The 16,233-nt window shown below is 46.3% G+C and overlaps 1 long non-coding RNA gene and 1 pseudogene across 1 annotated transcript in view; one reads left to right on the forward strand and one right to left on the reverse strand.

Annotated features, from left to right (window-relative positions):
• Positions 1–16,233, reverse strand: part of LOC140218931 (uncharacterized) — a 270,707-nt gene that overhangs the window by 149,495 nt on the left and 104,979 nt on the right. The window lies entirely within an intron of this gene.
• On the forward strand, positions 15,600–15,777 carry LOC126521763 (U2 spliceosomal RNA; annotated as a pseudogene).

Genomic DNA, 16,233 nt, shown 5'->3' on the forward strand with positions numbered 1-16,233 from the left:
AATAGCTTATACGTCTCACCACTTGGATATGCATTTTAAGTTGAATAATTATCAGTAGGCACCATTTTCAATATCAGTAGTCTCTCAGGTAGATAATTTTTTTATTGCTTAGGACGACGCAGACGAGGGCGGACATGGAAACATCGGTTCCCGCTTCTTGAAATTGTTTCGGCCGAACATTCTACTCACATCTGCAAAATTTTGATATCATTCCACTCATAGAGTCGCCAGGATCGCGCCGACACCACGTTTGTTGCGGTGGGTGGTCTTTTTCGCCATTTTCAAGACGCTCTTCTGTGTGACCACGCCGCGGCCGCGCTAAGCCTAGTGCTCTAGGCCCGATTCGGCGGTTGAACTTCACGCGGTGCCGATCGGCCACGCAATGATGGCTATGGCCATGCAAATCAATGTGGAAGGGGAGGAGATCTCCCCCGATGAATTTAGTAACGGCGCATGATGGACTACGGCGATAAACAAGCGCTAGTGGGCCAGCACGGATGTGACCAAGCGCGGTGACCGAGCCTCGTCCGCACCACGTGCCGGGAACAAAGGCCCTGCTCCAGCGAACGTGAAGAAACGTATCAACCCCGCAGCGAGGTTGCCCCAGTTTCCGAAGGAGCACATTCGAATCATCGTTCGCCCCCGCGGGAACCTGGGTATCAGGAACGTGGGCCATCTTAGGGTCGCCCAAGCCCTAACTGCCGCTGCCAACCTGCAGGAGACGGACGTCACGGAGGACAATATATGTCCAAACATGATACAAAACATTATGGTAGCGAGCACCATCTCGAGGCGCAACGCCATGGCGTACGCTGGGGTGGAGGCCATCAACGTCGACCAAGCCAATTACGAGGTGAGTGCTTACTTCGCTGCCCCCGAGAACTCGTGCAAGGGGGTCATACGTGCGTCGATCCCGCCATAGAGCATGATGAGAGACAGCGCCTCAGAATTCTGCCCCAAAACTCCAGTGCCCTCGAGGTGAGGAGAATGAAGAGTATGAGCCAAGTGGTCATTCTTTCCTACGGCTTTAAAGTGCTTGATTATGTTCAATGTGGCCCAAGCTTCGTAAATTGCTCGCTCTATCGCAGACAGACCGATACCAGCTGCGCCTGCGGTAGGCTCGGCCATTGAGCCGATGTCTGTCCAGGACCCGAAAATGTGTTCTGCCGGGGGGGGGCGCCAAAAGCAACCCCGACAACTACTACGAATGCTCTCTCAAATGCAACCTCTGCGGAGGGCCTGACATCGCGTTTGACAAGACGTGTAAGCAACGTTATCAAATGCCCTTCGTACTCTATCAAGGCCATAGGGAGCGACGCAAGGAAGGCTGAAGCATCGTGGCTGATGCAATCACCGGCTCCCATGAATTCAGCCCTCAGCGGACGTACGTCACGGAGCTGTTCGCGTGATCGCGGCGGTGCCGGCAACAGATCGAGAGGACCCAGAGGACACTCCACTGTGCAGTTGTGCTCAAGGGGGCGCAAGGCTTCGAGGACCAGGTCCTGCTCCAGGGGGGTGGACTCGCTATCGCTCCAAGGAACCTCCTGCTGTTCGCGTCCAGGTGCCAGCCAGCAGCAGCAGCAGCAGCAGCCAGGGCACTAGCTGGGCTGATCAAGTCAGGGAACCACCGCCACCGAGAAAAGTAATGGGGGGTGTATTTCCAGAGCATGATAGGATCGCACAACTAGAAAAAGAAAACGCATTACTGAGACAGGCTCTCGAACAGCTTAGGTCGGAGGTCGCAGTACTTAAGAGAGACGACCGAAAGATAAGGGGGAGGGAGCCAGCGAGCCTGAGCAGACCCCCACCCCGCCCCCTGTGGTCGACGTTCCCATGGAAGTTTCGGTAGCAGAGTCAGTGACTAGCGACCATTCCAAAAGGAGAGCACTCCCTCCGACGGGTGCACAGCCGAAGGGCGCCCTTTCCAGTAGAATTGAGAAATTACAAAACATTACGAATAGCCGTTTCTAAAAGATCAAGAAGGTGATGGGCGAAATGCGAATCGTCTTAGACAAAGTCTAGGAAGCTATTCAGACCCTCGATCGAGGCCTGGTGCGACAGGATAGACACGGCAGTCTCGAACTGGTGCATGTTCTACGGGCATCATGGAGGCGTTAATAATAACACGCCACATGGTGGTCGAACAAAATAACATGGAAGTTTGGCAATGGAACTGCAGAGGCCTTCCCCGAAAAAAGAATGTTCTCAATCAGTTTGTTCCATCCACATCAAAGAAGCCCCAAATTATTTTGGTTCAAGAAACTCTCACAGACAAGGTGTCGGTATCTGGTTACAAAGATCATACTTGCGAGGGCGAAGGGAAATGAAGCATCAGCCCCCTGGTAGCAAATCATCTCACTTTCATTGTACACGACATAGGTTGCGAATACTATAAGATTAAGCACTCGCTCATTGAACTCATCCCCAGAAATTATCTCAAAATCAGCATCTTCGTTCTTAACATGTACAGCTCGCCCAGGGACCATAAACAGAGATTCACAAATATCATAAGGCAGTCAGTAGGGCCAAGTCGTGTCCGTTCTTGGTGGCAGGAGACTTCAGCGCCCCGCACCAAGCGTGGGGCTAACCCCAGACCGTTCATAAAGGAGTAGACTTGTGGCAGGCTACAACCAACCACAACCTCCTGCTTCTGACGAATGCGCCGTTTCCGAGTAGGACCGGGAATTCATGTAGGAGGGATACTACTTTCGACTTGTGTTTCGTCAGGGACTTCAAATCAGCTATCTGGAGTAACCTTAGGGAGAATCTTGGTAGTGATAAAAACATTCTGGCGAGAACTCTGTAGGTCGGATGTAAGGCTCCAAGTCACTCACCGGGACGCCTTTAGAAAAATCCGGAAAGAGCGCTCCCAGTGTTAGCAGCAGGGCACGATAGCTAACTTGGAACGATGAACGCAGCCGATCAGGGAAGATATTAAGGCGGCGACCAAGAAGTTCCAAGAAAGAATGGATAGTCGGCTGGCGTACCTTCTCGAAGCAAAGGAATCGCTAACCATTAAGTGGGAAAAATAAAAGTTCAATCGATGGCTTAGAAAAAAGATTGCGGAGGTTAACAGGACCATAGAGGAGCACTGCCGGTTACTATGCAAGCTGCAGTGGGAAGAGCTATGCAACTCCGTAGACGGACAAATGAGGGTGGGCGCTAAGTGAAATCTCATCAAGCACCTGCTAGACGAAACCAATACTGGGTCCAACCAGAGGAAATTGCTGGAGAAAATCGTGCACGAGGCTACTCAAAAAGAAGACGTGCTCAAAATCCTGGATAACCTGGCTTGCAGGTACCTCCCGCTGGGCACCGACACATTCTAGTATCCATCTCGGATCTGAAGCTAGGCCAGGTTTTCGCGGCTACGTCAGGGCATTCCAGGATGGTCGCAAAGCTACGTTAAAGGTCGGAGACCACAAATCGGAAGGGCACTCGCTCGGGCCCAGAGGGATGCCTCAGGGGGCCGTGATCTCACCCTTATTGTTCAATCTGGCCATCGGGCAGCGGTCGGTATGCCTTTCGGAGATCGAGAGAGTTCGCCACACAGTATATACCGACGACCTCACCATATGGGGTACTGGAGGCAGGGAAGGGGAGGTGGAATCGAGTTACAGGAGGTGGTTGACCGAACCGAAACATTCCTCGAGGGCACCGGGCTAAAGTGGTCGACGAAAAGTCAGAGCTACTTCTCTACAGACCGGTCAGAAAATGTCCCAGACCCAAGGGGTGGCAGGCTTTGGACGAGGTTAACATCAAGCTTCACACCAAGAGCGGTGCCAACATTCCTAGGGTAGACACTGCACGGGTACTCGGAAAGTTCATTGAGTCTAGCGGAGGCGACATTAACACACTCAGGAAAATCACAACCAAGACTGAGTGTATGATCGGCCTGACCAGTTGAATGTCCAAAAAGAGAGGAGGTCTGAAGGGGATAATCTTCTCAGACTCTTCCCCGCATTCCTCATGAGCCACATTGTCTACGTGGCTGCAATGCACAAGCGGTACGCGTCCGAAAAGAACAAGTTGGATACGCTAATCTGTAAGAGCATGAAAAAATTGCTAGCACGAAACATGCCAGCACGAAACGCCCCTTCCAGCTGGGTGTACATAACAAACCCGGCGAAATCATTGAAGCTCAGGAAACGGCTCAAATATCACATGTCTCCAGCACCGCCGCGGGGAGAGAAGTTCTCGCGGTCTTGAGAGTCAGCCTCACTGTAGTGGAGGAACGTAAATGCAATGTCAGATAACCTAAGGGACAACATGATGGTTGCTCCTTGCCCCGAAAACGTGCTCCGCAACACAATGCGGGCTGACGCAGAACTCGGGCTGTGGCGCTGCTCCAAAAGATTAAGGAATCGCCTCACATGGTCAGCTTCGTTGACGCGGCTCAGTATGGGAGCACATCGGGCTTCGTCGCAATGGTAGTCAATTACGAAGGACAGGTCACTTGCACCGCCTCCGTCAGAGGCTCCACCCCGGCTAGGGTGAAGCAGGCAGTGATCGCTTGGGCAATCCTAGACGAAGAGAGAACTCAAATCTTCACCGACTCAAAGGCGGCGGTCAGGGCATTCGCCTCTGGCTCCATCGCCGAACAAGCCCATAGAATCATCGACGGTAATCTGTCTACGTACTATCACGTGGTTCCAGGCAGAAGTCGACTCCCAGCTGGATTCCCTCACCAACCTCAACGACACCACACATGTTCAAGCGCGCGCAATAACCCACCGCGCGGACGCGAACGCGCGTCGAGGACTCGTTGATGGTCGTGTTCCGAGACATTCTTTTCACCTATAACGAGGTAACTAAGCTCTACTACCTTGGCCAGCGTCTACTTGGGTAGGTATAGAAGTGCTTACGCACTTAATAACACAGGTGATACGAGAATGTGTGTGCGTACATATCGTCACGATGACCCCCGTCAGCACAATAAATGTGTTCGTACATTTGTTCAAAATTATGTGTCACCTGTGTGTCATGTGCTAAACAGCTTCGCTGGTCATCCACCTTCACAGAGTGGAATGTCTCACGATTTCTTTTCTATGAATGCGAAAAGTGGACGTCAATCACGTTTGAGAATATCAGCCTGAAGACGGGACATATGACTTTTACAGCGGAGCATGTTCAGGCTGTCGAAGAGCGGTAACACGTAATTGCAATTATGAAGGTGTTTTGTCCTTGCATCATCTTACGACACTCTTTGGGTTTCAGGGAGAAGGGCTCAAGGTGCTCCTTTTCAATCAGAAAATAAATTTATTGATTGCAGTGCGTCATATCTTTTAAATTGATTTGTATAAATGATACCAGTGCTCTTTCTGAATTCACTTGTACTTAGGGCAAATATTTCTATTTATAAACTGCACGAAACGTACCTTTCAACTATGCTGGACTCCCTGACTAATAGGTCGTAATATTCCATGTACAATGGCTGTATGGTTCAGCTGGCACACCACCAGCTTAAGCATCATTATTGCCGCATTGACAATAAAACGCAGACCATGGCGCCGTTTCTGTGTCATCATCGTTGCAGACGAAGCCAGCTTTGTGGTCAGCATCCCTGGCCAGCAAGCTTGGGCGCGCGTCGGAGAAAAGCCGATGCTGACACAGAAACTAAAAAAAAATAGTAATTGTAATTACAAATATAGTAATAGTAAATAGTAATAGTAAAAGGTAGTACATTTTTGTAATTTCTCACGTGCATAGCAGACTTGTAGCGCTATCTAATGATGTCTTTTTACACCGACCACCAAAGTTACTTTTTTGACCTTGAACACAAAGCCTCTCGCAAAAAAAAAAAAAAAAAATTACACCTTTACAGTTTTCTTTCCAGGCGACCAGCTGATCCTTCACAACTTTGCATATTTTTCGACTATACTATGTCAAGTGCGTTACTATATGATATTTAAATTGTGCCTTTTGAATTTTCCTGCTTTCCGAGGAAAACATCCAACCTTTGCATTTTACTCCCTTTTGCCGATGCTAAATGCGCTCGAAGTATCCAAATATTTCAAAATTGGTTATTTTGGCAGCTACATCACTTCATTGTCTTGCCATACACACCATTTGAACGAACAGATCATACACTCTGCTTCTGAAAAAAAAAAAAAGGAAGGTTGATTGAGGCCTTTTAGCTCAGCAAGGCAGGAAAATTAAATTTTCGGCAAGGTGGTCCAAATTTTCGGCAACAAATAAAAAAATAAGCGTTTTGAACGCTTATTTGAACGGAGTTTTCAACCCTAACAAGCATGCGGAATTTTTTTCTACTGTATTTGTGATGTTCAAAAAAGTGCTGGTTGATTTGACTTGGAATGACCCAGAAATATCAGGCTCCCATCGGAGCATTGAGTTATGGGAAATAATACGAGCTAATACATAATGAACATGAACAAAAACGAAAAAGAAGTAACAGTTAGCAGCAAAAATGGCCTTATTACAGATTAAGCTGAAGAAAAATGTTCATACAAGTGCTCAAACAACGGCTCTGGATTAGTGATCAAACAATGGTATCTGGAAGGTCACTTTAAAGTGCGATGGTTCTTGGCTGAAGCGATGAATTATAAGCTTTAGTTCTAACGAGTATGCGTTTGATACTGAGGTGATTATGAAGATTAGCGAAGAGTCGGATGTCATTAGGGTCCACGTCTAGTTTCTACTAATAATCACTATTAGGGCTCAGTTGGTCTAAAAACCCAGTTGATTAAAATCCAGTCATTCTCTCCTCAGCGGCACTGTGCAGATGATACTGTAACAGAGGGGATTTCTTTCATGCGTTACAATTGCAAGGAGAAAATATAATCACTTTCAAAATAATATCTTTGACATCTTCAAGTGGTGGCAGTTAAGTGAAGAGTACAACACCAGACATCTCGAGAAATGAACACATGATTACTTGGCGTCCTGCCATGCCATATTTGTACCCTTGACGTGACACCTTTTGGTGCATTCATGACAAAACACACTGAACGCCATACATAACAGGAAAACTGTTTGCATGTATGTTGGCGCTTTCCACTGAGCATTATGCGGTGTTCTGATTACCGCTTTATTTTCTGTTTTCTGGCATGAACGCGCGTTCGCGGTTTCAACACGAACCTTGCAAGCAACAGGAGAGAATCAAAGTCATCATGCTGACGACACTATTAGAAAACACCATCTTTCTATGCCTTAAGAGGATGGAAAATTTCTCGCGCTAAAGAGCAGCTTACTGTCTCTATGGTTTTATATGTTTAGTCTAACTCACTTGTACCAGGTACTTTCCCCTAAGGTCCGTTTTTAACGAGATAACCTTAAGGGCCCCATGTCGCCGAAGATCCGGCGTCGGCGTCCCGCGTTGAGAGGCTGACGTGGTTTCGGCAAAAGGATTCTCTAGCCAGCGATACCTAGTCGTTTCATGTGGCGCAAGGAAGCTTCTGAACTAATTGAATTTCTCAAGCAAAAATACGTAGAAAAATCTCGAAGTACGAATTACAAACAACCTACAAATATGATAGCATGGGATTACAATTTGACTATACGAGAAACATAATTCTGCTACTCGAAAACTCAAAGAAACCCCTTTATCAGCGTTTCACCATCCATAGACCAGCCACGCGTCGTCCGCCATTTGCGCGCGCCGGCACCCGAGGGTCTTTGGGGCCCCGGAGCAGTGCGCCCGGTTCTGTACAATACCTCCAGATGGCGCTCGCCTCCACCGCATCGCGGTCAGCGCAAGAGTCCGCATTTCTGCCAGAAAGCCCGCCTTTGTGCATAGCGTTCGCGGCCAGCGTTTCCCGGTAAATATTACGGTTACATACGCTACAGTTTCCGGGAAGCGTCAGAACCAGTCAGGGATCTTTGAATGCTATCGCGTTTCACTCTTAAAGGTGAAGCTTAAGCGCCCTCCATCTTTTTCTCTCCTGCGTTTGGGGTCGTAAAGGAGGCGACTCTTTCTTAGCTGATCTGCGCAGTTCTCTACCCAGAGATTCTTCACGAACTCCACTCAAGAAAATATGCTAGACCATGTTTTCGGCAATATTCAGAAGTGCAGTGCAGTGCAGTGCAGTGGGTGGACGAAGAGAAAACATCGCATATAGGGCCAACCGACTGCTTTCGGGGAAGTACGAGGGCGGCATCCGGGGTGATAGTCAATACTTGCACCTTCTTGAACCTTGAACGCGTGCAGGTAACCTCGAGTCCAGAGTAAATGGACCGAGCGATAGTGAATACTCGCTAGCGTGTTACTCCAGGACTGGACTCCCTAGGAGACGAGGCGACTTTGGAAACGAAGCGTTCGTTTTCACTTTGCTAGCCATCGCTGCTTCGCTATGGCAGGAAGTTCTGACTGGCGCTCCCGGGCACACAAACGCTGAATTCATGCGTGCTAGCTGAATGCATTATCTGCGGGAGCGAAGAACGCATAAGGGCAACGTTCCTGGGTGAATGAACGAGAACATAAAGTTAGGGCCTTCTTATTCACCGTTCGCAACAAAGGAAACAGCAATCCTTGAAGGAAGTTAAAGCATGCAAGAACTGAAGTAATTAACGTAATACGTCCTTACAGTGACATATTTTTGATTAACTCTGATAACGGTGAAAAGAAAAATTTCGTAACAATTGGCGCAGACACGTATAGAATTAGAAGCCTTTATTATTTCAAGTTGTTTTATGGAATTACCGCGTGCTTCTTCGACATAAAGGCATCGTGACTCCAGGTCACTGAAATACAGTCTGCGCTATCCTTGCCTCGTTGAATGTGTACTGTCTTCGATGACAATGTGGAGGGTTTCACGAATTAAAGTCGATGTGAGCAATTCTTATGGTACGTCAGCTACTTATGGCTTGCGACAAGCTTGTTAGTTTGTGAGGGCTGTATACGACTACCAATAGCAATGGCAATTGCAAAGCTGGCTATTGTGGCTACACACAGATCACTGAAGCTAGCTGCACAAAGACGTCACATTTGTGACTTTTCAATGTAATTCCCAATGCGAATCCAATAGCAGCCATAACTCCCACTACGTTGTGTGTAGTTTTACAAAAAAAAAAAAGAAAACTTAATGGGGCTTAGCGCAAGAACCGTTGTATAAAATATGTGCAGATGTATATCTTTGCAAACATATAAATAGGAAGCTGTAGTGTAGGCGACAATCATCGCTAATAATGTAGCCCTTAGAAGCAACAGAGACTTCCCAGTACGTGAAAGTCGCCATGCAAACATCTCTGCCTGGTGGTTAGTTGTCAGAATCCTGTAATGCAAAATTTTATAAAGACGAAAAGTCACCACGACAACTGAAAGAATTTCTGTAATAAAGCTAAGCGTCGGATCGTCTTAGAAGGAATCGATTGAGCAGATAGTAAGGGCAATAAATATGGAGTCGGAAAGGGTCTCTGTTGCAAATGGGCAGCTGTGGAGGTATTGTGCCTAGTTAATACTCACAACCATTCTTTCAGGGTGCCGCCATTTCATTTCCATTGTCATACCATTAGGTTTCTGTTTGATGTCCTTGTTTTACATATACATTCCAGTTAGCAAATTATACTGTGTTCGTCACGTCACTTACGCTGTTACTTTATTAGTTCTCAAGGAGATTATGTTACAGTGCATTTTTACGGGACATTTATGCACATGTAATTCTCCAGTCATGCTATTCATACTAAAACCTGTCATTATTCCATGTTAACGATTTCTTGAAACTGCTGTAATTTGCGTTTTATTACGTTTACTTTGTAAAGGACGTCTCATTGCAGTCGTTGACTTCGGGACCTCTTTCTGTATATTAACATCTTGTAATATTTCTAATCATCTCAATAAAAACCGATTCTCATTCTGATTCTGTGGTGGAGAGTACCGATCGGCTACTATATTTCTCTATAGTCTACAGCTAAAGATAGAAGAATAACTAAAAAAGTGAATGAAGAATATGGCAATAAAGTTAAGGCAATGAAAGATAGCCATAATAAAGATAACGATGCCATAACCTAGAGATCACTCGATAACTAATGTTTGTCAGGGCCTCTAGCCAAATTCTGAATCACTTCGCAGTCTTTAGCCGTTGGTGCAAAGACTGCTGTATGCATGCCAAAGCAGATGAAGTGTGCAAGCACACATCTCAGTTTACACTAAATCCACAGCACTGATCATAATTACAGTAATTGGGGAAATCAAAAGAAACAATTAAAGCGCAGACATGGAAGCGCTTCGCACAGAACACGGATTGACCAAATATAGCCACACGAAAGCTAATGTTTACATCAAATTGAAAGTTTTCATTGAAAGTTTTCATTGAAACGGCCAGCGATGTTGTACGAGCGCTGTGGTTCTGGGACAGGAGACGAAGGAGGCACCACACGGTGGCGTGTCATGTCGCCTTTGTCTCGTGGAAGAAAAGCGTATGCTGTTGTCTTTCATTGCCTGCTGCACATTTTACCTTCCGAATGTGAACTTTGCTGAGACTCACTATAGTAAGTCTTTGTTATGTTTATAAATTTCGTGCGTAAGGTAGCTCCTGGATGCACCCTCACCAAACAAAAAAGAAGACAGATATCGACATAAGGCCGGGAAAGAGCTTTGAAGACAGGTCGACATGGCAGGTGCGCCAAATATATTTAAATTTGGGTGATTTTTTTATATTGTGGCTCTGTGATTAAGTTTACTAGAGATAAGTGTCATAAGTGGCTACTTGCGGCACAATTATACGTCAAAGGACTGTGGCTTAATTTCATTTTTGAGGAGCTACAAGAGTCGAGAATACTTTTTTCCCCTCAACACCGTTTCATCGCGTAAGTGACAGCTGTTCGTTCACGTGCGCTAATTAAAATGTAGGGCGCCACTATCAAGTGCTGACTGGAGCTTCGTCTTCTCAACATCATTGTCGCGCACTTCGCTACCGCTGAGTGCACCGTCACGACCTCGCATTTTTTTTTTTTTTTTGCCACCTGCCCATGTGTTCGTGTACTCGAGAAGCATACGCGGGAGTGATTGTATGATGACCTAAGCTTCTCTCGGATGTGCTCCAAAAAGCCCGGTGTCATCGCAGTGAGGCGCGGCAGAGTACGTTACGAGTGCCTTTACGAATGAGCAAGCAAGACGTCTGCGTCTTAACAAAGGGGAGCGTTCTGTTCTTTCTGTATGCGAGCATTTCCAAAGACGTTGCGGACGTGTTCAAGTTGGGCTTGACCAATGCTTAAGGGTCTCGTCACCGTGTTCGAAAAATTGGGCCTACTTGAGGAAACACAGCTGCACCACGGAAGCGAAATTTCAAGTATGTGCACACTTTTTTGGGTTTTGAACAGATGGCATTATCAACTGACGACGCGACAAAAAAAAAAAAAAAGAAAAAAAGAAAAAAAAAAAGAAGTAGAAGGAAAAAAAGTCAATGTTGTGGTGGTTATTTCACAACTTTTACTGGCAGTCGAGAAATACTATGCTTTATCGCCGTTGTTGTTTGTTACAGCCAAACGTTACGCATTTCGAGCTGCAATACATTGCCTTAAAGAGTGAAAAAAGCGAAAAAATAAAGAAGAACAGAGCCTATTTCATCGACTTCCTTGGCTGTGAACACATTTGATGGGGCTGCAGCATTCTGCCACAGTAGAGAACGCCACCTTGTTTGTGTGCTTGTATTTTTGTGACAATACCGCGAGCTCTCTGAGAGGGAATGGCCAATACTCCAGCGTTTATAGTGTGATTTGGTGAGGTGGGGCAGGGGACGTGCGGTTGAAAAAGAATTGCGTGTACTTGTAGGAGATTTCGGACCCTGCCTAGTTTGTGTGCGTGTTTGCGCGTTCGAAATGCGTGGAATCTAGCATTGAGATATGTTGTACAACAACAACAATTAAAGAAATTGCTCTCTCTTGAACCTAAACCCAGCACAAAATTAATAATGCGAAAGTATTATATGGCTCATAAAGCGGAAAATCAGGTGGCGTGGCAGTAGATGGTACAAATAGTCACATGGTCACAGAGACGCGCTCGTGCCACTGCTCACGCGTTCTTTGTCGTCTTCTTCCACAACTTGCTCCGATGCCGCTTATGTCAGCGCTACCACACTGAGCCTCCGTCTGCGAAGGCGCTGACGGCACTGTCCCACTGCTAGTCGGTGCGGTGATTTCGGTGAGTCCTGCCCTGGGCTCCGATAGACGAACCTTCGACTTCCCCTTCTCAGTCAGTAGCTGCGCCCGACTTCTTTGGAAGTCCACGCAAGTACGCGAACTAGGCCTAAGCACGTGATGCGAGAAATGATGCACGGTAACGTGAAAACCATACCATTACGTTTCGTAGAACGAGTGGTCATCGGGAAGACGTCGCAATGCCTTTGCATTCATTCACGTTGGGGTGCTTACGTGACCTTGACTTTTTTATTTACGTAAGATAGGTACTGTTGAATGAGTGCACGAACAGATAAATATTCTCGTGCAGTAAGAAACTAGCGACAATGATGGGTATATATTTCACGCGGCTGAAAAGCTTTATTGCGTAGAGCAGCTTCAGATAACCGCGTTTCAAGCTAATCTAGACTATTCATAGCATATTGTCTTAATGGCTTTTTACATATGTTCTTGAGTGCTAGCGTCCTGTTGATCTATTCTCCTGTAACATCATATTTATTGGGCAGTGCCACATTTTCAGAAGCTCATGTTTCAGCCTCACCTTTTAAAAACGGCAACATAAAAGCACATTTTCGCTGCAGCGCGATGTCAAAGAAAATCACTGCGGTAGCTTTAGTTGTGCTGGATATAGAATAAATGCTGTTATGCACACCGGACAGCAAGCATATTTACCAGTGACTGACCTCACTCAATTGGCCTCAAATGCTTACATTTGCAAAAAACAGCTTGAAGTGTCAGCGTAGCATACTCAATGTCCGTTTCTACAGTTAGGGATGTTTTTGTTGCCTGTCTAAGATTACTCAACCAAGGTTTGATATTGTCGGCAATCATGTAGCAGACACTTTCATATCCTGCTCCGGTATAATAAGAGATAGGCAGGGTAGAGAATGTGGCTCCCACAGTTCCACTAATTTCACAAGTGGCCACTGGTGCGCTGGGATCGTTGTAAAGCAGAGGCTTGGGCTAAAACGGGGACAGAGGCAGAGCGCACTCTTAGCACTGTGTCTCTACCTCGGTCCCTCGTTTTGTGTGTGCATGGCTTTTCGTTCGTAAAGGCAGGCTGGAAGCTTTTATTTATGGTGTGTAACCATAAAAGTTATCACGACAGCGGTAAGTGTCGTTATATGTTAACAAGAATAATAACGGCGCATCATGCAGGATCGAACCTGCGTAGTCTCGATTCTGAAAGTGCCACTCGGCCGATTTTATCATGAGGACATGAATACCTGCTTGCATTCCTACGATACACAGAGAAGCGCATAGTATCGGTGCCTGATTCCTAACGGTGATGATGACGAAGGGGTGTCGCAGCGGCGAAGCGTTGCGACAAGCGGAGCCAAATTAAGACGTGGTAGAGGGAGCGAACACGTGTAAGGATCTGCATAGTCGAACACGAATATTATGAGAACTATAGGAGGCAAGAGTCAAGAATAAAATAATAATGATAAACAAAAACGCTGTTAGGTTAGTGCAAGACAGTTGAATTTTGATGATCCTTTTGTTCACATTTAAACAGTTCCTGCATCTTTTTCTTGCAATGAAAACTTGTTATTACCCAACGAAAAAAAGTGAACTTTTCTTTTATCCCTTAAGAAGATACCAATACTAGGATAATGAACGTTTCTAAAACATTGACCCTGGCCGTAGGTTTAACATTTCTTTCTTAGCATGGTGTTTTTTTCCCTAGACGGTGTTCTGAAATTTAACTCTTTCTGAAGCTGTGCTTCAACATTAAACAACGCGACACGTGTTAGCGTGAGGATTAGGCTTGCGTGTATTGTAATTTTAATTTATTTTTCAATCACCGCCAGGGCTCTGTAAGAACTCGCAATAATGAGCATAAATGCATGCTGTGAAGATTGAGAAGGAACTGGTGCAATTAAACAAGGGGCATATGAAACGAATGATTGCTGGCTTTTCCAGCCCAACAAATTAAATAAGACAAGAAGGGTTCTCTAAGGCTTTCAAGAACATGTGTTAATCTTCGCATGCGGTTATTAAGAAAATATTGATTTGTGTATGCGGCTCTATTTATGCTAAAGCGGCGCATAATGAGCTACGCAGCATGCTTTAGTAAATATTCTCATTAAAAATTATTTGCAGGCTTATCGCTTTACTGCGTATTCTTAGGACACATAGACCGCTTCTTGGTCGTGGCATCACTAGGGAAATTAGAGCCCCGACAAGTAATCTTCCCATCACTTGACAATGTGTTCGTGAATGACTTCACGAATAAATGACAAGTTGTTTCGCAACTTTTGAAAAGTTCTCGTGTTTTGTTATGAACTGCGAAAGATGCAGTTCCTCATTCACTCTAATTCCCGCTTTGCTTCGCAGAAATAATGGTTGAAGACACTCATACGGTTTAGAATGGTGACGGTTGGGGGCCGCACAATATATAGCAACGGTATGAATGCCGGAAAGCCCGAAGTGATACCAAAGGTGGCGACGTTTCAAAATTGCACGGTATCGAAGCTGTACCTTGTGTCAGCTAACCCCAGGCCGGAATATTTAAGTCGTTTGGAAGCGTAACTTGTTTGAAACTTATCGGAAAATGTGCGCGTGGCAGTTGTAAATGTTAACGTTTGGCAGAACCCTAGCCAATCTTAAATGTCTGTTTGTGTGCAGCCTTTTAAGTGCAGCATGCTGGTGCGCTAATGCCGCGTGCACCTTCTAAGACACTTCATTTTTCCTGGTGAGAGAAGGCAAGTCCAGTTGCTCTTGAATCCGTGTTCGGTCGCCTCTTTAGCCCAGCAGAATTCAGTTACAATAAACGAGACGGCATGAGAAAGGCGTTTACTATATAAGAAACGTGTATATTCTGTTAAGTGTAAAGAAACATGTAAAGGATGATCTGAACCAAGAGCATAATATTGAAACTGATAAAATTCATGCCATTCCCCTCGGTGAAGGTGGATGACCCGCGAAGCTGTGTATGTGGACCCCTCAATGGCGAACTGTCCATCGCAGTGCGCCAAACGCCATATGCACTTAAATGGAAGGCGAGGCGCGACTAGTCGCTTCTCCAGGATGTTGAGCGTCGGAAGATGATGAGCAACCGGGCGGGATACACACCCATGCACAGTTGGAAGACGCGGAACGACACCGTTTGCTAACGGATTCGGGCGCGTAGAACCAACACGCACGTCACCGCACTCCGAGGGCACACACTGTTTCACCGTAGCAAAGGCGATCGCGCGTTTGTCGACGTCCCGCAGTGCAGCAATAGTTGTGAGGTCACTCGAAAACCACAAGCGGTCACCCACAACATAGGCGTCACAAGATTGGTTTCCCACAAACTCAGTGTAAAACCTGGCCGTTGTTCCGGTGAAACGTTCCAAGTTGGTGGGATTGGGGCCACATGGACGGTTCTAATTTCTTTCCGCCTCGTGGTCATTTCAGGCAGCACGCTTACGGTACCGCCACCACGGGAGAGTGGAAGGAAAGGAACGGAAATGTAGAAGCGCTTGGAACGCCATCAAAGAGAGGGTGGTGCGAACGTAGACATGGCTGACGCGGGTCAAGTGTAGTATCTGTTCTTATCAGCTTAATATGTGATACAGGTTGCATTTGGACCTAAAATAGTTAACTTATTTGTGCAAGTTGGCGGAGTGCTTAAAGCCTGCTTCCCTCCGCCGTGGGACGGCCTGGTATTGCACTATCTTCGGGGTCGGCCGGCGTACGGGGAGAAATCCTCGATCTACACGGCTCGATATAGACGCACGCAATGTTTTCCAGAACCTAACCTAGCCATATACATCTTCTCTGTAAAAAAATAAAATAAGAAGAAGAAGAGCCAACGCATTGTGGAATTTATGTTATTTGAAGCATTTTGCTCGTACCTCTCTACCCAGCATCGTTCAGGTTTATGCAAAGCGTTAGCAAGTGGGCCAACGTGTTTTTGTACGACAAACAGCTGCGTGTCTTTCCTAGTGTGTGTTTGACGACCGCAGCAAAACGACGGTGACGACTATATTGTGACTGCATAGTTTCTACTCCGGAATTTGCACTCTCCGATGAAACGTTAAAACACACTCGACCTGGGCCAATGACGAAGGCGGTACAGCATCGCACTGTTTCTACGTAGCGTTAGCTGCTACGAGAAAAGTTTTGGGGGATGTTGGTCGATTCCGGAAACGG

The sequence above is a fragment of the Dermacentor andersoni genome, chromosome 6, assembly GCF_023375885.2.
Source record: "Dermacentor andersoni chromosome 6, qqDerAnde1_hic_scaffold, whole genome shotgun sequence".
NCBI lineage: Eukaryota > Metazoa > Arthropoda > Arachnida > Ixodida > Ixodidae > Dermacentor > Dermacentor andersoni.